The 20,842-nt window shown below is 42.6% G+C and overlaps 1 pseudogene; it reads left to right on the top strand.

Annotated features, from left to right (window-relative positions):
* Positions 1 to 3,094: 3,094 nt before the first annotated feature.
* Positions 3,095 to 3,390, top strand: LOC132431539 (large ribosomal subunit protein eL42-like; annotated as a pseudogene).
* Positions 3,391 to 20,842: the final 17,452 nt, after the last annotated feature.

Here is a 20,842-nt window from a genome sequence, read left to right as displayed (position 1 = left end):
TACAAGTCCTCTCTGGAGGGACAAACCCTCAGCTAAGGATTCTCAGGATTCTCTTCAATATAGTCCTGCTGAAGATGAACTCACAATCCAAAATTACAGAACAAACAAGGAAATACTCCACCATGAGTGAGCATTAGCAATATGAGGGGCAGGATTAGATTTCTAACAACTTAAGATAGTTATTTTAAATAGTTTATAATTTCTGGCTGATATAGCTAATACATTAAAGAACAGAATTTCAAAAAACATAACGAGTGTGTCTTTATTCCTATCCCTCCCCTAGGTTCTTCAGAACCTTTTTTTTTTTTTTAGATTCCATATATATGTGTTAGCATACGGTATTTATTTTTCTCTTTCTGACTTACTTCACTCTGTATGACAGTCTCTAGGTCCATCCACCTCACTACAAACAACTCAATTTCATTTCTTTTTATGGCTGAGTAATATTCCATTGTATATATGCATCACATCTTCTTTATTCATTCATCTGTCAGTGGACACTTAGGTTGCTTCCGTGTCCTGGCTATTGTAAATAGAGCTGTAATGAACATTGTGGTACATGAGTCTTTTTGAATTATGGACTTGAGGACATGGGGAGGGGGAAGGGTAAGCTGGGACAAAGTGAGAGAGTGGCATGGACTTATATATACTACCAAAGGTAAAATAGCTGGTGGGAAGCAGCCACATAGCACAGGGAGATCAGCTTGGTGCTTTGTGTCCACCTAGAAGGGTGGGATAGGGAGGGTGGGAGGGAGACACAAGAGGGAGGAGATATGGGGATATATGTATATGTATAGCTGATTCACTTTGTTATAAAGCAGACACTAACACACCATTGTAAAGCAATTATGCTCCAATAAAGATGCTTAAAAAAATAAAATAAAATAAAAAACATAACGAAAGATTGAGATTCTCAAAAAGAACCAAACAAAAGTTTCAAAGACTCCCTTATCTGAGGTTGTCTAGAAAGCAGAGCCTGAGGCAAGGATTAGGATGCTGATCTTTTATTCAGGAGATGAAGCCTGTTGAGATGAAGGCAAGGAAGAAAAGGGGAAGTAGGGCAAGGAAAGGTGTGAAGCAAGGTGATATGATGCATTACAGTGATAGTCTCTCTTTGATAAGCTATGAAGAGACAGCTAACCACTGTCTCTTTGCCTAACACCCAGGACTTCTCTGGAAGGTTTTCAAAAAGAAACAGCACTTCTGATTGGAAGGAGAATTTATCTGCCCAGCTCCCTCCTGTTACCCATTTCCTATTGCCCAAATCCACTCCATGGAGAGCTAACCCATAGGTGTTGCACTGTTCACCCTTTGATGTCACTCAGGAAACCAGATCCTCTGTTCAGAAGTAGAGGAGCAACTTGGTGCAGACACCCTGGCATGTGGAAGGTGAAGCAATGCAATCCCAGGCCTCCAGCCAGCCTGGGGAGCTCAGCAGAGTACCTGTACACTGTGTGAGTTACTGGCAGTTGCAAGAACTTTGAGAATAGGGAGGCAGTTTGATTCTGAGAAGGAACAAGGTTAGTTTCTGATGTTAAATTAGATATGCAGTGATTGAAATTGAGAAATACTGTCCAGGGGATAAACAGTATATTGGATCCAGATGAAGACAAAATTGTGGATATAGAGATAAATTAAATTATACCTATGTGCTGTATTCTGGATAAAGAAAAAAAGCAAAAAAAAAAAAAAAAAGAGGCATGAAAGAGTAAAAAGTCCAATTTATACCCAATAGGAATTTCAGAAGGTGAGATTAGAGAATAAGAGGTTACACTGATAAAGAGCACGCATCCTTAGATTCAGTTTCTATGTGATATTTTTGATGCCCAAGGGCAGCTTTTGTACACAGATAATATTATTTTCATTTATTTGGGTTTGATTTTTAAAACTTTGCTTACTGAAATTATAAATTTAAAAGTCTAGATTGTCTTAAACTCCTAAATTCATCTTATAAGTTTTATTATACGATTTTAAATCCAGTAAATTTTATATAAAATAGAAACAATTTTCAGGGAAACTTTAACATAAATCAGACTGATTACTTAAGGGAATTAGATTTTAATTAATGTTAAATAAACTTGAATAGGACAGGCTAATTACCTTTACTTCAAATAATATGCATACATTAATGTATTCAATTTTCTTTAAGACGTTGGAATGTCTAAACTCAACAAACTTATGACCCAATAAACTAATCCTTCCCACATTATCAAACAACTCTCTAATGCAAGTTCTTTTAACCACTCTACCACTGTTCATAAACTAAATCACTTACACCATTCAACTTCGAATCAAGCATTTAATTTGGAATTGCAGGCCAATTTGTCATACATTTTAATATACCAAATTCAATTATATTTTACAAGTATTTTAAATGCCAAACACAGTGATTACCTTGATTGTAACCCAAAATGATTAATGTCATGGGTTTGACATACTTCATAATTTCATGTTTCTGGGGTTAAGAGACACAACCCAGTAAGGTTTACTGTGACTTTAAATTCCTGAGCCAATAACTCATGATGACAGTATGCTTGTCACCTGAGGCAAGTTGGAGGTGCATATTGAACAGACACATTTGGTACAGGGATGCCAGACCTGCAGCTGCCTATGTCCAGTGTGGTCTTTCCTGCATCACAGATTGACATACTGAGTCCAGTTTTAGTAATCTTGAAATTATAGGAGACCCCAAGTCGATACCCTTCAGGTGGGGTTGATACCTCCTGTTCCAACTACACAACCACACAATACTTTTTGTAACCTCTTTCCGCTCTGATGACGAGATTTTATCATCTGAATTTTTCAACCTCCAACCAGATTGCAACTGATTTTGTTCATTCATCTCATTACTGTCTGGCTGAACTCTATTTTCATCTTTTTTTCCCTCCGTCTTTGGACCACAAGGTTTTGGCAGAATCTAGTCAGACTTTCCTTATCTATAGTCTTCGACTGGCTTTATGATCACAGCAATCATGAGTGGCATAAATAAAAATAGATGCACACTAAGACACACTGAAGTGCAGAAGAACAACAAAAACAGAGAGAACATCTTGAAACAACCACAGCTTTTTGTGCCAATAGCGCTCCTGCAAACATGGTGAAAATGCCTTAAACCGGTGGGACTTTCTGTAGGAAGTGTGGCAAGCTCCAACCCCACAAGGTGGCACAGTACAAGAAAGGCAAGGAGCATCCATATGCCCAGGGAAAGTGGCATTATGACAGGAAGCAGAGTGGCTACGGTGGGCAGACTAAGCCAATTTTCTGGGAAAAAGCTAAAACGACAAAGATTGTCCTGAGGCTGCAGATCAAAGAATTCTGGCTATTAAGAGATGGAAACACTTTGAACTGGGAGGATTTAAGAAGAGAAAGGGCCAAGTAATTCAGTTCTAAGCTTCATCTTTTGGTGTTATGAAGATAATAAAATCTTGAGATTAAGTTAAAAAAAATAGAAAAATGACATATCACCAAAGTGAAGTGATAAATAGATAGCAGACTTCTAATCAACAACACTTGAATAATATCTTTGAAGTAAGAGAAACAATGAATCTACAATTTTATACCCAGTCAAGCTATCATTCAGGAATGGGGAAACAAGTCATTTTCAGAAAGGCAAAAACTAAATTCATTAACAAACACTGAAAAAACTGCTGAAATACACAGATCCTTCTGTATGAAAACTCTTGCTATTTGCTATCTGTAACTCAGGAATGAAATAGATGGTGTACTTTTCAGTCTCAGCATTCAAACTCATTATCCAAATCTAGGAACCAAAAAATTCAGATGACGAAAAAAACTTATACTAAAGGAAGAAAGAAATTAATTCACAAAGAAAGAAGTGAGGCTCATGAAGGAATGATGAGCAAGGAAACTGATACGCATATAGGTAAATTTAAGTGATTAAAATAATAAAATAATAAAAAAAAACTGTTTTTAGAGGAATACAAAAACTATGTAAATAAAGTATATACTGATGAACATGTAAGGTAGGATAGGTGATAGGAATGAGCAAGTTCAATGTTTGGCAAAGAGCAGGAGGAGTTTAGGAATGTTGATTGTGGTGGACATTGTTGACACCTGACCCATATTCTCTGTCCACCTAAGTTCACTTATCAATGGGGTAGACAGTGTAACAGGCTGCCAGGTGTTGCTCAAGCACATGTGTCTCTCTTCTATGCCTGATGTCTTTCTCCTGCATCATAGAACTTTCTCTGACTTAAGCAGGTGTAACCTGGAAGTGCAGGAGCATTAACACTTCCAGGGATAAATTTCAACCAATGGGGGGAGTCAGTAGATAAATGCCTCTACCTCCTTATCTCCTCGTAGGACAACTCTGAAGCAAGTTCCACTTGGTTGTTCAGAGGATTTGAGCCCCCGTTACCCACAATAACCTGCTCATGAGCATTTCCCAGACCTGCTTTTCTCTTTTCCCTGCCTCACTTCCCCTTTCCCTTGTTTGTGCTTCCTGATGTCACTTCCCAAATGCCTGTACTCAAGGTCTGGTCCTAAGGGCAGCTTTTGGGAGAATCCAACCTGAGACACTGATTAGTTTTAGAATTTAATTCATGTATGCTTGTGACAATTCTAAGAGTAATCACTAGAATGGTGCAGACAGAATGTGTAACTTCCAAACAAATATAGGTGAAAAGGAGAAATTTAAAAAAAAAAAAGAGATGGAGGGGGAGAGAAACTTAAGAGGATAGATGTCATATTTCATAGAATGTAAGATGACATCACTTGTAAAATACTCCTAAATTTTGCATGCTACTAAGGAAGAAAAAAGCTGCTAATGATGACTTCAATTATAGAGGTATTCTAATTTCAAAGATGTTTAAATGTGGGGGAAAATATGTGTCTTACAGTTGATGAAATTTGGCAGTGCAAAGTAAGATTTTAGAAATAAATGTTAATATTCAGTAATCACAATATGAAGGGACTAAAATCATTTAGAAGATCAGACTGTCTAATTAGTTTCTATTTTTAAAAAAGATTAGCTGAAACTGTACATAAAAGATATACTTCAAACATAAAATATAAGGCCACATGTAAAAGAACTGAAAAAGATAACACCAGGCAAATACTGACAAAAGAAGGCTGGTACAGCTAACTCAAAATGAGACAGACTTTATCTCTAGAAATGCTTTTAGCTTTAAGGAGGGTCACTCCATAATGATAAATTTTCAATTCATGAGATATATTTCTAAATATTATATACCTGAAACATAGCCTCAAAATATATAGCACAAAAAAATTGAGAGACCAACAAGGAAAAATGTCAAATCAATTGAAGGGAATTTTTTACATATATTAGTTTTGATGGAGCAAGCAAATGAAAAATTAATAAATATTTAGAAGCTATTAATGACATAACAATTGTGATATAATGAGCATATATTGAACCCTTATACTTCAAATTGAGAAATATAAATTTTACTCAGACATAAACATTTATGAAAATTAGCTACACATTAGTCCACACATCAAATCTCTACAAATACTAAAAGAATATCATACAGATTACATTATCCGACTATAGTACAATTAAGCTAGAAAGCAATTACAAAGATCATATGCAAATATATTTGGAAATTTAAAAACCACACTGTTAAGGAGTTTTGGGGTGAAAGACCATATTGCAAGGGACATTTAAAATTATTTCAGCTGAACAATAAGGAAAATCTACATATCAAAACTCATGGGGTATGGCTAAGGCAGTACCTTTAGAGAAATGTACGTCCTCATATGCTCAAAGAAGTCTGAACATTTATGAGTTAATCATCCAACTCAAGAAATTAGAAAGAACAGAGTTCAAAGTAATGAGAGGATAATAAAGATAGGATCTGCAATTAATTGTTGTAGATTGGATTATTGGTCTCAGTTCTTCATTCACCTGTAATAGGATTATACATCCACACCCTTTACCCACAATGGGAGGATACTGCAAAGTTATCAGGCAGAATATGCTTCCTTGACTCATTGAAAAGGGGCCTTATCATCGACTTGCTTTACCTAATGGAACGTTAGCAAATTTGATCAGAACAGGGGACTTAAATAGGTTTGTGCAATTTAGTTTGATTTCTCACATGCCTGCCATTCCCAATGAGAAGGGCAAGCCTCAGACAGCTGCGGGTCTAAGAAGGATGAGACATGAACATCACCCGCAACTTGGAGTCTAAAGCCTGGATTGCAGCCTAGCCCAGCTGATGTAGATGACTCATATATCCTTTAGCAAGAAATAAATGCTTGTTATTTAAATGCTGAGTTGTGGTTTGATATACAGTACTGCAGCCATAGCTAATTCATTCATGAAACAGAAAATATATAGTAGAGCATTGCCAGACATAGAATCCGATCTTCTGAAAAGATATCTATCACAAAACTTTGCCACACATAATGGAAGATGGGGGGCCAGAGTGGTGGGGGGAGGAGTGGGAGGGAGGGAGGGACAGAGAGGAGGAGAAGGAGGGGAGAGAGAGAGAGAAACAAATGACCAAATGATGAATAAAAATGGAGACATAGCTATAAATATATCGGTGAGCTCTAAAATGAAAGAATGCTGTGAATAATTTTATGCCAATAAATTTGGAAACAAAGTAGACAAACAAAGTAGACAATGTCCTGGAGAAACAATTTATTGAAATCAACTGAAAGAAAAAATAGAAAATCTGAATAAGTGTATAACTATTTTAAAAATTAACTAGTAATTCAGACTTCTGATGGAGTAGATGATAGAATAAATATACTTTTCCCTATTCTATATTCAAAGTACAACTAAGAACCCTGAACATCAAACATAAAACAAACATAAGGGGCTTCCCTGGTGGCGCAGTGGTTGAGTCTGCCTGCCGATGCAGGGGACGCGGGTTCGTGCCCCGGTCCGGGAAGATCCCACATGCCGCGGAGCGGCTGGGCCCGTGAGCCATGGCCGCTGAGCCTGCGCATCCGGAGCCTGTGCTCCGCAACGAGAGAGGCTGCAACAGTGAGAGGCCCGCATACCGCAAAAAACAAACAAAAAAAACCATAAAATGACTCTGAAAGGTTGAAAGAAGGCAGATCAGGTAGGGACCACAAAGTAGTGAGTTTCCTGGGTTTTCTTTTTGCCTCATAAATACCAGATTTGAAGCTGAGTATTCCAGAAACCAAACTGCTAACAGGTGCAGACAAAAAGAAGTTCCAACAATACCATACTTAGCAATAGTAATCAGACCACTTACCATCTCTTATCTTACTCAGTCTAAAATGTCTCCACTCAGGTTAAGGTTGACTTCAATTTTTTTTTCTAAGAATGATAGATGGGTTGAGCTTTGAGTAATTAAAGATTCTATTTTTACACTTTTTCTTTCTTTCTTTTTTTTAATTTGGCCGCACTGTGAGGCATGTCGGATCTTAGTTCCCTGACCAGGGATCGAACTCGGGACCTGGCAGTGAAAGCGCCAAGTCCTAATCACTGGACCGCCAGGGAATTCCCTATACTTTTCCTAAAATAACATATATATATATATATATATTATATATATATTTCTTTATGCCTACAAGGCCTTTTATATAGTTAACATCTTAAAACAACAAAAATTAATCCATGTACCTAGTCCAAGTAATGTAGAGTACAGACAGTCTCTGACTTACAATGGTTTGACTTACAATTTACAATTGTGAGAAAGTGATATGCATTCTATAGAAACCAAAGTTTAAATTTTGAATTTTGATCTTTTCTTGGGCTCGACTTACGTGGTATGATACTCTCTCATAATGCCGCTGCTTCCAGTCAGCCATGATATCGACGACCATTCCGTAACAACCAACCATTGTTTTTCACTTTCAGTACATTATTCAATACGTTGCATGAGATACTCAACACTTTATTATAAAATAGGCTTTGTGTTAGATGATTTTGCCCAACTGTGGGCTACTGTCAGTGTCCTGAGCACATTTAAGGTGAGTTAGGCTAAGCTCTGATGTTCTGTAGGTTAGGTGCATTACATGTGTTTTCAATTTGAGATATTTTCAATTTACAGTGGGCTTATCAGGACATAAGCCCATCGTAAGTTGAGGAAGATCTGTAGACAAAACAAATTAGAATCTCCTTCCTCAGCCTTCTTTCCCCAGAACCACCACTTAAATTTCTGACTTTACTTCTGGTATTTATCTATATGTCATTAAAAAAATATTTTTTTAATTTTTGGCTGCGTTGGGTCTCAGTTGCGGCACGCGGGATCTTTCGTTGCAGCGAGTGGCCCTCTCTCTAGTTGTGGCGCACGGGCTCCAGAGCACATGGGCTCTGTCGTTGCAGCACATAGGCTCTCCGGTTGCAGCATGTGGGCTCAGTAGCTGCAGCACTCAGTCTCAGTTGCCCTGCAGCATGTGGGATCTTAGTTCTCCGACCAGGAATCGAACCTGTGTCCCCTGCATTGGAAGGCGGATTCTTAACCACTGGACCACCAGGGAAGTCCCTATATGTCATTTTAAGTAGTAAAATATTCTTGACTGCTCACATTTAGACAGACCTGTGTTATAAAGGTGAGAAAATTAGCGAGCTTATACTTCTTTCCATGTCCCTTCTCACCTTCCCCCGTTTGACTTTATTATCCTTTTCACTTTGACAAGATTTACATTTTTGTTCTTTTAAAATTACTTGTTTTCTTTCTACAGATTCTGAAAACTGAAACTAAATAAACTTCTTTAAAAAATTATGATTCTTTAGCTTTTATTTGTAGCAGAATCCCAAGGAATATGATTGAACCCTTCATAGAAGGAAGTGCAGCACTTCATCGGTGCCCCTTGAAGGGGACGGGACCAGGCACTGATGTTACAGACGCTTTCTTTTCGTAATTATTCAGCTTCCTTTGCTGGTTCTGGGATGTACTCAGCTCCTACCATGTCTCATATTTCACTCCATCTTTTTGGATTCCATTTCGTAAAGTACAATACGTCTTTCACTTTTAACACACAGGGTTAGTGGGTGGCAAACTTTCTGGATCCTTGTACATCACCAGTGGCTGCCATGAGTGCATGCCCCTTGGATCTCTGGCTGCAGAGAGCATAAAGGATCCGTGGTCCCCACTGCTGCCTCCAGAGATCCATCAGGGAGTTCAGGCTGAGGCTTCCCATAGGCTGCCTCCAGCTAATGATGAGTAGGGCAATCCGGGACCCCACTTGGGCTTAAGGACTTCCCGGAAGTCTTTTTTTTTTTTTTTGGCCGTGCCATGCGGCTTGCAGGATCTTAGTTCCCTGAGCAGGGATCAAACCCAGGCCCCTGCAGAGGAAGTGCGGAGGAGTCCTAACCACTGGACCACCAGGGAATTCCCCTGGAAGTCTTTTTGAACTCTTCTAAAATTGCACTGCAGTCTAAGACACTCCCACCCACCCTTTCTTCCTTCCCTCTCCCCTCTCCCTGGAGTTGGAGGGTCAGCATTGAGGTCTGAGAGCTCGCCCACCCTCTTGGGCTCCTTTGTCTCTTTAGGTGTTTGCCCTCATACACTTCTTACGCACGTAATTCTATCTTGGCATGTTTCTTACGGGACCAGAACTTGCATAATGTGGCGGGCCGCTTCTGACCAGCAGAATAACGAGCCGCCACACGCAAGATTCTTCTCGTATCACACTTTATTGGAGCACAGCTTGGTTGAAGAAAGATGGAAGGAAGACCCTACGCAGCAGAATATGGCAGGCTTTATACTGGCCAGAAGGTCCACACAACAGTCCTGGATTGGTGTGTGTCAGTACATGTGACAATATATTGCTACGCCTACAAACCACGGGATGTACGCGTGGCGCCTTACGTGGCACTCCCGGGTAGTGCAAGCAAGATGTAAAAATGTAATTTCGCCTTCCTCTGGACTAAGAATCCAGCTCCTTCCTGGCGGCGTCCCATAGCATAACATCTTTATTTCTCCTCACATTTGATTTGTGTTTTGGCACCTAGAATTCTATACCCAGCCATTTTCTGATTTTTGAGGGCATTGCTCCATTGTCCTTTAGTATCCAGAACTGCTGATGAGTCTTTATTCTTGTTTCTTTGCAAAAAAATATTTTGAAATTTTCTCATTCTTGAGATACAGAAATTTCACTAGTATATACCTAGATGTGTGTATTTTAGACTTTTTTTTCTGCTTAATAATTGATGGGCTCTTTCAATTTAAAGACATATTCTTAGCTGTTACTTTCTTAATAATTTCCTTTCCTCTGTCGCACCCTTATTTTCTCTGTTCTGTTCTTCTGAGACTTCTCTTAGAACTTCTCGGTTTGACACTCCTGAGAACTACATGTTTTGGCAAAAGAGCTGGGTTTTGTTTGTTTTCTGTGGTAGTTGGTTCTGGAATATGAGAAGCCCAGGGCAAGTTGTAGAACCAGAACAGGATTTGCGGGGAGAGAAGCCCTGAGAACCACAGGAAAGCAGATTCCAGGCCAGGTGTGTGTGTGTGGCTTTGGGTTCTCACCTGGTATAGTTGCGAGCTTGGAAACACGCCCTTTGTGGTTATGGGAGAATTTGTTTCAGTACAAGTTATATTTTCTCTCTCTTTTAAAATAACTAATTAATTAATTAAATTTATTTTTTGGCTGCATTGGGTCTTCATTGCTGTGCGCGGGCTTCCTCTAGTTGCAGTGAGCGGGGGCTACTCTTTGTTGCGGTGCGCGGGCTTCTCATTGCGGTGGCTTCTTTGGTGGCAGAACATGGGCTATAGGTGCGTGGGCTTCAGCAGTTGTGGCGCACAGGCTCAGTAGTTGTGGCTCACGGGCTCTAGAGTGCAGGCTCAGTAGTTGTGGCGCACGGGCTTAGTTGCTCTGCAGCATGTGGGATCTTCCCGGACCAGGGCTCAAACCCGTGTCCCCTGCATTGGCAGGTGGATTCTTAACCACTGCGCCACCAGGGAAGTCCCTATATTTTCTAAATTTATGGAGAATATATAACTGAGTGATGGGGGAAATTCACTGTATTTGAAAGCCTTCATGTTCCCCTCTTTTCAGGACCCAGTGAGCTTGAGCTCTTTGTGGGAGGGGATGGTCTGGAAAACAAAGGTGATGATGTCTGAGCTGGCATTTGAAGGCTCCATTATAGAACCCAGGCATAGGGATTAACTTGGCCTGTGGTCAAGAAAGTACAGGGTAGTTTTGGAGACGGTTATGTTCCCCTATGTAAGTGGGGAGACAAGGCTGGGATAGAGAACTGGGGAGTCAGATTGCGGGGGGGCCTTACCTGAATGCCCTGCAATCAATGTGGACTTTCTCCTGAAGGAACCCTCTGAAGGTTTTTGAAAGGGGAAGCGCCATGACTGCTATATTTGGGTTTTATTAAGATGCTGCTGGTGGAAGGTAAATTTAGAGACGGGAGACAGGAGACTGCCCACATTAGGGCAAACCAGTATTTATTTCTGTTTTCAAGGCTGGGACTGGGCAGCCAGTTGAGGGCAGGGTGAGCAGTTAGTGATCTGTCCAGGATTTTGGTAGCTGGGAGGCTGGGAAGCTGAGAATCAAGGAGGCAACGGCAGGAAAGCCCAGAGAAGAAAACTAGGAGAGTACAGTTCTGCTCCTCCAACAGAGAGAGAGAAAGAAGAGGCCATTTGTGAGATGTGAAGGCACAGAAGATGGAGAAAGTGGAAGAAATGCTGTAGGACCTGGCCAAGAAAACTACCTGGGAAGGACTAAGAAGAGAACCCACTTGGGGCAGGAAAAGATGAGTGTGTGGGAGAAGCAAGTTTCCTAGCTCTGTGGGCTGCAAATGATCTTAGTGGCCGCCAAACAGGTGTGCAGAAAATCAAAGGTTCCTTTCTGACATCTTCTCCTTTCCTTCCAGGACATTGTGTTCATCTGGTTTTCCTTCTACCCCTCTGGCTACTTGGCTTCAGTCTCTTTTTTTGGTTAGGTGGTACCACTCTTCTAGACCTCAAAATGTCAGGGTATCCCCGAGGCCCAGGCCCTGGACCCACTCTCTGTTTACTTCCACCCCTTGGATGACCTCCTCCAGCATCTTGGCTTTAAATGTCATTGGTAACCTGAGGACCTCCTATTTATATTATCTATCAAACTGCCTACTTAATATCTCTACTTGGATATCTAATAGGCAACTCAAACAAGTAAAAGGAACAATTTTTGATTCCCCCTTCATCCTCCACCAACCTACCCCTCCTCCCCCATAATTCCCCATCTCATAAAACAATTCGCTTCATCTTGGAGTCAATCCCGGTCTACCTGGTCATTTTTCCCTTCTGAGTCATATTCAGTTCATCAGCAGATGCTGTCAGTTCTACCTATGAATCTCTGTCCTGCCCCTGAGCACATCTTACCACTCCCAATGACGGCCACCTCCTAGAATAAGCCAATACAACACCTCTCCCCAGGATTCCTGCAATAGGAATCTGTTCTCCAGTGATCATGTCACTCTCCTACTCAAATACTCCCTCTGGGGATGGCTTCCCATCACATTTAGAGTAGAAACTCAATATGGCCCCCAAGGCCCCATTTGAGCTGCCCCAGCTTCCATTCCCTACCTCTCTTCCTCTCCATTAGCTCATCCAGCCACCCCCATTTTGCTGTTCCTTAAACATGCCAACGACATTTCTCACCTCAGGGTCTCTTCCTGGAATGTTCTTATCCAAGATATTCTGCTGGATCACTCTTTTACTTCATTTAGGTCAAAGAGTCTTTCCCTTACCACTCTTTTTTTTGTTTGTTTTTGTTTTGCGGTACGCGGGCCTCTCACTGTTGTGGCCTCTCCCGTTGTGGAGCACAGTCTCCGGACACGCAGGCTCAGTGGCCATGGCTCACGGGCCCAGCCGCTCCGCGGCATGTGGGATCTTCCCGGACCGGGACACGAACCCGTGTCCCCTGCATCGGCAGGCGGACCCTCAACCACTGCGCCACCAGGGAAGCCCCCCTTACCACTCTTGTTACCCGGTTTTATTACTTTTTTGTAGTCCTAATCACTATACAACATTATATTACATGTTTAGTTTTTACTATATATTTATTCCTTCAATGAAAATTGTCTACCACCACAGGAACATAGCCCCAGGAGGAAGTTTGCTTCTCACTGATGTAGCCTCAGCACCTAGAAAAGTATCTGGCCCGTGATAGGTATTTAAGGAGTACTTATTCGAATAACAGACAGAAGTATGATTGGGCCCAAACTGGAAACTGGCAGGGTAGAGATCAAGGGTCAAGGGCATTGGGGGGTTGAGGGAGTTGGTGAGGATACAGCTGGCACAGCTGGCCATGGATTCCAAGGCAGATATGAAGGGGAGAGGTCAGGAGCCTGGGTAAACGTGGTGATGGGTGGCGGGCGTGATCGGGCATCAGTAAGTGTGTACAGAGGGAGGAACAGAAGAAAGGAGCTCTAGTCAAAACGCAAATGCTGGAGTCAGATAATCTGGAGAAAAGAGAATGTGAATACATTGAGTAATTATGAATTTTTTCAGAACAGGAGCTACCTTTTTTTTTTTTTTTTAACCTCTGTAAAGAGTTTAACACATACCAGACACTCAATCCACTGGCGAACGAGGAGACCCAATTTCCAGGCTCTGCAGGTGTACATTTTTATCCTGGTTCCTTGTGTTTTCCAAATGCTACAACAAGAACACCACATTCTCATGCCGCGTTCACGTCTTACAGTCAATGATTCCTTCTACTCATTGCCACCTGGGCTCTTCCCTTCTTCTTACAGGAAGCTGGGACGATGCAAATCAGATCCTCTGAGTTGGAGGTAGAAAATTGCCTTTCTGGGCAAGACTATATCTTGCCCAGAGACTGGTGGCAGCAGCAAGACTCAGTTAGCTCACTGGCACAGCGAGTGGATTCCACTAGTGTTCCCCAAATTCCCCTCAATTTCTGACACTGGAGGATTTCAGACACATACTAGTTCTAAATGCCTCTGCAAAATTTCCTTTTGAATTTGCCCTTCCCATTTCTACCATTCCAGGCAACTTCTCCCCTCACTACTGAATAGCTTCCTCCTTCGTTGATCCTACGGTTTTGCAAAATGCATCCAGATTAATTTTCTAGGTACTTCCTCATAACCAGGACGCTCTCTGCTGAGGTATAGGTTTCTTGCACCCAACACAGTCCCTGGCACACAGTAGGCATGCAGTGAGAGCTTGCTGAATGGAACTGAACAGTGTTCAACACAGGGGCAGTGAGCTAAAAGCCAGGCCTTCTGCTCTACGTACCTGACCATTTGCCTCCTCTCAGGCCAGTCCCATTTCTACCTCTGGAAAGCCTTTCAACCTTCCCCTCCCCTTCCGTCCCCTCCCTCCATGTTCCATCCCAAGTGATGGGTGGAGAAAACAGACCCAGCTTCTCAGGAAAGCAGGGTGAAGTCTTGCACCCACAGGAGAGAATAAACATAATCCTTGGGATTTATGCTGACAGCAGCAACCTTGCAAAATGCATTACCAAAAATAAGAGGCAAAGGTGTTTTTGTTGTTTTTGTGTGTGTATCTGTTTCACTGCTGGCAGGATTGAACAGACGCTAAGTCAGTCAACTTCAATGACTTCAATTCCACATTACATGAAAGAAGGCAGGGAGTCCTGTTAAGGGACCAAAAAGTGACCCGAAAATGTGGATAGATTTTTTCCCATGGAATTTTGACTATATCCTACTTGTCCTTACTCTTTCTCCCTCCTGCCAGCTCTTCTCTCCCCTCCCCCTCCAACTGGGGTCCAGGCTGAAGTGGATGGTGTTCAAGGAATTTCCTGGTTCTAGAAATCCACCAAGAGTGGTGCCAGGAGTCCCAATTAGTGGATCCTACATCGCCTGCCCTTTTCCCAAGATGAGGAACAGACAAACCACTACGGCATGGCTCTCCAGTTGCGCTTCTATCCAGCGCATGCTGGCCATGCTCCAGATTTAAGTTCTGGGGAATGCAAGAATCACAGCTTGCTTTGGTGGAACTGTGCCCAAGGCTGCGAACAGAGGCGTGGCTATTCTGGCCCCAGGTTGAAAAGAGAAGTAAACAGAAGGTGGGGTATAGAAACAAGCTAGTAGAATTGGAAGTAGGGGTAATTTCCCCCATTAGGAATATTTTGCCAAAATTTGGACTGTAGAGCAGACACCTTATTTTCTGATGTCTTCATAGGACATGTGTGAGTGCCGTTGGTGACAACCGCTGATGTGGAGGAGACGTGGGGAGGGGTGTTGTCCTGGTAATAGCAACTCTGGCATAGCCAGTGTCCTTGACATTGGCACCCATAGATCAGACATTATGGGATATCTGGTGATGGTGGTCCTTTCAGCATAGATAACAGGGCCCCTGATATCTCCCATGGGTTTTGGGAGCTCATCAAGCATGGGGAGGGGGTGATATTCATGAATTAACTGCAAAAGGACACATCAGCCCAGTGAGTTAAGGTAGGGTTTTTTGTTTTGTTTTGTTTTTAAAAGCAAATAGGGCAGACATTACTGTTAGCAAGATGCCTGGAGTTATTGACTGCCATTGACAATTCCCAAAACAATCGAGGAGGAATATGAGGGGGCTGGAGGTCATTCAAAATAGCCAGGGAGGGACCCAGAGAAATGCCATGTTCTGCTAGCATGGCCATCCGATGTCTCTGTTAGTGATGATGACTGGAGGCTGGTAAAGGAGGATAGCTTGTGAGCTGTAGAGCCCTATTCCCATGGGAGGAGTTGTGTTCATGTGCACGGAACTGGGAATACTAGGGCAAAAGAGCCTGGATTAAGAAGAGACAATCACTGAGGGACCAGGCAGAGAGGATGGGGTGCCCCTGCCTCCCAGGTAGGTTGATGAGGTACAGAGGCAGCCGGGGTTGATCCTGCAAGATGATTTCCAAAGATTCCCACTAGATGGCAGTGTCGGTCAGCACATGAGTCTGCAAAGGTTTCCTGGAGAACAGCCTGGGCTCAATGGAAAATGTCATTTCACAGATGAGAAGATGGGGGATGGGGAGGCAGGGTGACTTGGTCCAAGAACACCAATGACTAGCCCTGTCATTGGGCTAGAAGCCCTAGCCCTCAGGCTTCTAGGGACAATGCCATGGCCCCAGGTTCTGCTTCCATAACTGCAGAAGTTATTTTTAACATCTAATCTCCCATAACAAGTGCCAATCTGAGCAGATCAATTGCTTTGATTTTCATAGAGAGGTCATGAGTCTTAGAGGGCAGCTACACCATGGCCTGTGGGATAAAGTTCAAATCTACAGCTTGGCTTGTAAGATATTCCCTATGTTGCAGGATTTCCTTCCTTTTAGGACATCTCTAGGTTACTTAAACAGCACCATGCAGAGTTTAAGGAGCTTGGTGTTTGGAAACCTATGCAGTTAGCAGTCCCTGAACTGCTTCTTTGGATGGCATCCCCTGACCCATTTAGGAGATTTCATCACTGCCGACTTTGTGCCATTACTTATCTACTGTCTACTGTTAAGGATGTAGGTTGGAGGGGGTACGACGGCCGGGGACCCAGAGGAGGATGTGTGGGCATTTCTTTTTTTAGTTTTTTTCTTATATTTTAAAAATATTTCTTACGTTGGTTTCTAAGTCTGGTGACCTTAGCTTCAGAAATAAGAATAATAACAGTTAACATCTGTGAGCACTTTGTACATACCAGGCATTCTACCATCATGTACACTGTCTTATGTAAGTCCCAGAGCACGTAAACAACACGACGACAGAGGCACTTATATTATTCTTTCTTGACGTACGAGAAAGCAGGCTCAGAACTTGTGATATAAAATCTGAACTTCACAGCATCACAATATCTTAAGGCTGGGTGGTTTCTAGAGCTGACCTAATTCTTTCACCTTCCTCCATCCAGAAACTAAACAGTTGCAGAGATTCAAGGAGATAATTTCACCACCTCCTCTGGCTACTCGCACAAGGCTCTAAATCTTAATTGCAGGAAACTTTCTTTTTAATGCAGACACAACAATTTTTTAAAATTTCATATTGGGGTATATTTGATTTAAAATGTGTTAGTTTCAGGCGTACAGCAAGGTGATTTAGTTACACATATACATGTATCTATTCTTTTTTTTTTTTTTCGGTACGTGGGGCTCTCACTGTTGTGGCCTCTCCCGTTGCGGAGTACAGGCTCCGGACGTGCAGCCTCAGCGGCCATGGCTCACGGGCCCAGCCGCTCTGCGGCATGTGGGATCCTCCCGGACCAGGGCACAAACCCGTGTCCCCTGCATTGACAGGCGCACTCTCAACCACTGCGCCACCAGGGAAGCCCCATATATCTATTCTTTTTCAGACTCTTTTCCCATATAGGTTATTACAGAGTACTGAGTAGAGTTCCCTGTGCTATACAGTAGGTCCTTGCTGATTATTTATTTTATATACAGTGGTGTGTATATGTTAATCCCAACCTACTAATTTATCCCTCCCTACCTTTCACCTTTGGTAACCGTAAGTTTGTTTTCTATGTCTGTGAGTCTATTTCTGTTTTGTAAATGGCATTATTTCATTCTTTTTTATGGCTGAGAAATATTCCATTGCACATATCTACCACATCTTCTTCATCCATTCATCTGTCGATGGACATTTAGGTTGCTTCCATGTCTTGGCTATTGTGAATAGTGCTGCAATAAACATTCGGGCGCGTGTATTTTTTCGAAGTATGGTTTTCTCTGGATATAAGCCCAGGAGTGGGATTGCTGGATCATATGGTAGCTCTATTTTTAGTTTTTTGAGGAACTTCCATACCGTTCTCCATAGTGGCTGTACCAATTTACTTTCCCACCAACAGCAGACACAACTATTGAAGCATGGAAAATCCCCCCCAAATAAACCTATAACAAGAGACTCCAGATTGGCCCAGAACCACCTTCTCCCCACTTTATACTCTGCAACTGAGAGGCACCGTGCATGCTTTGCATTGCTAAGAATTCTGCAGCTCTAAAGTAACTTACAGTAAGAAGAAGCTTGGAGTAATAGCTTTCCTCATGGGAGGCTCTCTCCTGGCTTTAAGCGATCTCACTAGGCGCTGCTTGTGCCTCAGCGATGGTGTGGTTGCCCAATTCCAGGTATATTTTCTGGGTTTCAGGCCGCATGTCCAGGACTCTAAAAGCTGTGGGTGAATTAAAGCAAACATCACTGTAACACACATTCACTTTCGCTTATAAGGAATCCAAGTCTCAAAAGCAGACAATCCCTTAAGAGCATCTCTTTAAAAGAAACCCACAGTCTCAATGGACATTAGCTGTGTGGGCATTTCTAACAATCCCCTACTAGATGAGTAAGGACTCTCTTGGTTGTGACAGAAATCCAAGTCTACCTTAGACAAAAAGGAAATGTTCTCGCCTTCAGGAAGGGTGCAGGTGCAGCTGGGGAAGACTGGAAGCAGGGATTCCATGATCTTCCTAGAACATTCTCATGGCTCTTCTCTGGTGCTTTAAGTGTCAAATTCATTCTCTCCTATGGAAGACTGACTTTCTCTACTCATCTCTTGCCAACTTCACTACCAGAAAGGAAAAGGCTCTTCTCAATCAAGACTCAGTTAAAACAAGAAGAAGGAATGACACTTGCAGAAGAGGGGCCTGTGACCGAAGCAGGGCCAGGGAACCAGGTGCCCTGAGTGGTCTATCTTGGGTCACGTGCCCTCTCACAAACTATGATTGACAACTTCTGGCTCAAACTGCAGAACTGGAGTAGAGGGGGAGAATTCTTCAAAAGAAAAGTGTTCTTACTAAATGAAAATGGTATTTGGGAGGGAGGAAGGACGCTGAGCAAGCAATAATGGATCTCTATGTCTCGACTCCCCAGGTACCCAAAGGACACATTCACAAAAAGTAGAAGATGTAAACTCAAGCGCTTCTAGCTAGGTCAAGGACGTGTAACCCTCAGAGCCCTGAATTATGCCCAAGGCTTGGGTTTGAGGTTTAAGTAGAACTTGCTCCCTACCCCGCCAACTCAAAAGTCATAGGTCAGTAATCAACGTGCTTAGGAAAAGAGAGCAGAGCTTCAAACTGCAAGGAGGAAGGAATTTGGCAAAGTTACCCACACAATAAAGATCACAAAGCTTCCAGAAGGGCTCTCTCATTCCAACTGACAGAATCAGTGCACCGAGTCAGGAACCCCCTAGGAGGCCTAGCTCTGCCCCAACTAGTAAATGAGACCCAGTCAACATCTCAGCGATCTGGGTAGATAACAAATTCTCCTGGGTGGTGAGTAGGATTAGGAAGGAGTGGATTGATTGGTGGAACTGTTGCCTCGGCATTTACCCGCTTTGTGTTCTGTTGGCCCAGTGGGCTCAAGATTACGGTCCTCGCTCACATCTACGGTCAACCAGGAATGAGACAACCCCCTTCAGTAGGGGAGACCAGGGGTCAGCAAGGGGAACCTCTGAGGCTACCCCCTGACATTGACCACTAATTTTTATAAACTCCTAGAACCAGAGAAATGGGCAGTTCTGCTGTTGGTTCTAGAAAATTCTCAAATGAACAGAATGAGACATTTAGCCCAAAATCATAAACTTACCAAATGTTGACCCCCTACTGTATTTGCCAACCAAATAATTACTAGCCTTATAGAAAATTCTGGTTCACTAGAGCACTAAACACCTAAGTAGCACAGTACAATGACGGCAGTATGAAAACTGTCCCAAATTGAAACCATATGAATCTTCACCCTTTATTAAATTCCCTTGGAGACATTTAAGTTCTAGCAACGTATTCTCCCTTTTTTTTGTTGCCATGGAGAAAACAGAATCCCTCTTCCCTGGGGGAAATGAAAGTCCCAGAGAAATTAGAGGCCAGAGTCTCATTGTAATTTTCTAATATATCACAATCAGCTAGACACAGCCTCACTGTGTTCCTTCTGTTTACTTCCCTGCACACACCCACTCCTCCCACCCCTCACCTTTCTCAGCTCCTTTTCTGCCCTTCTCTCTGCCCTGGGAGGCTGGTCCCTGGGAACTGCATCATTGGAGCTCCCTTGCTTGCTGGCTTCTCATCAGGTTCGGCCAATGAGAGCCATTGATTGGAGCCTGGAGGGTGGGAAGAGAGGTTCGAAGATTTCTTCCAGCTTCCTCCCTGCTTTGGGACATATTTCTGGCAGTGGCTGTGTACTTGAACGACTACAGATTCTGTCTAGAAACCCCTTCTACCCAGATCTAGCTCTCAGTGGGCTAAGATAACACTTTTTCCTCTCCTTTCTTATTTAAGGGTATTACCAGGTTCCTGCTGTTGCCAGCCTTGGTGACTCAACCACCCTGTTGATTCCCTTAATTCTGTCCATACCTCTGACTGTCCTTTAATTACATCCTCTTCCTTTGACCCACTGGTGTTGCCTCCTGTTTCCTGATGTGACCTTGACTTCACACTTAAATACCCAGCACCAGGCAGTCTGGGTCCTTCTCCAAGAGCAGGATTCCAGGATGTCTTCCACGAAAGCAGATGGAATCATTTCAGCACCTGCATTGCTGAATTAATTCCAACTTGAAGTCTCATCTGTTCCACTTTTCCAAAGTTCCAAAGGGTAACAGGACATAAGGATGTCATAGCACCAATCCTAGACCTATACCACTTAGTTCCAATAGCGTTCCCTAAACAAGAGTGATGTTTCCAGAACACAGTGCTTATTACGGCGTCTGGGCCCACATTGCTGTTGCCAGCTGTCAACACTAACACAGACGAGGTGCCGTCTGCGGGAATTAAGGTAGACAAGAAAGCAAAAAGAGAAGAGAAAATCCGAATTTCAGCTTCACTGAATGCCAGAGCATTTGTCAATAATGCTGTTCACCAAACATTCACCCATCTTCCCCATTCCAAGCACAGAAAAGGACTGATTTCCAGGTTCCTTGCGGTTGGGTGGGGTGTTATGACTAGTTCAGCCAATGAATCTTGAGTAGAAATGACTGGAAGTGATGTGTGTCTGTCTGTGGCTGAGCATTTACTATCT

This window comes from Delphinus delphis, chromosome 10 (assembly GCF_949987515.2).
Source record: "Delphinus delphis chromosome 10, mDelDel1.2, whole genome shotgun sequence".
NCBI lineage: Eukaryota > Metazoa > Chordata > Mammalia > Artiodactyla > Delphinidae > Delphinus > Delphinus delphis.
This window is presented reverse-complemented; position numbering and strand designations above follow the sequence as displayed.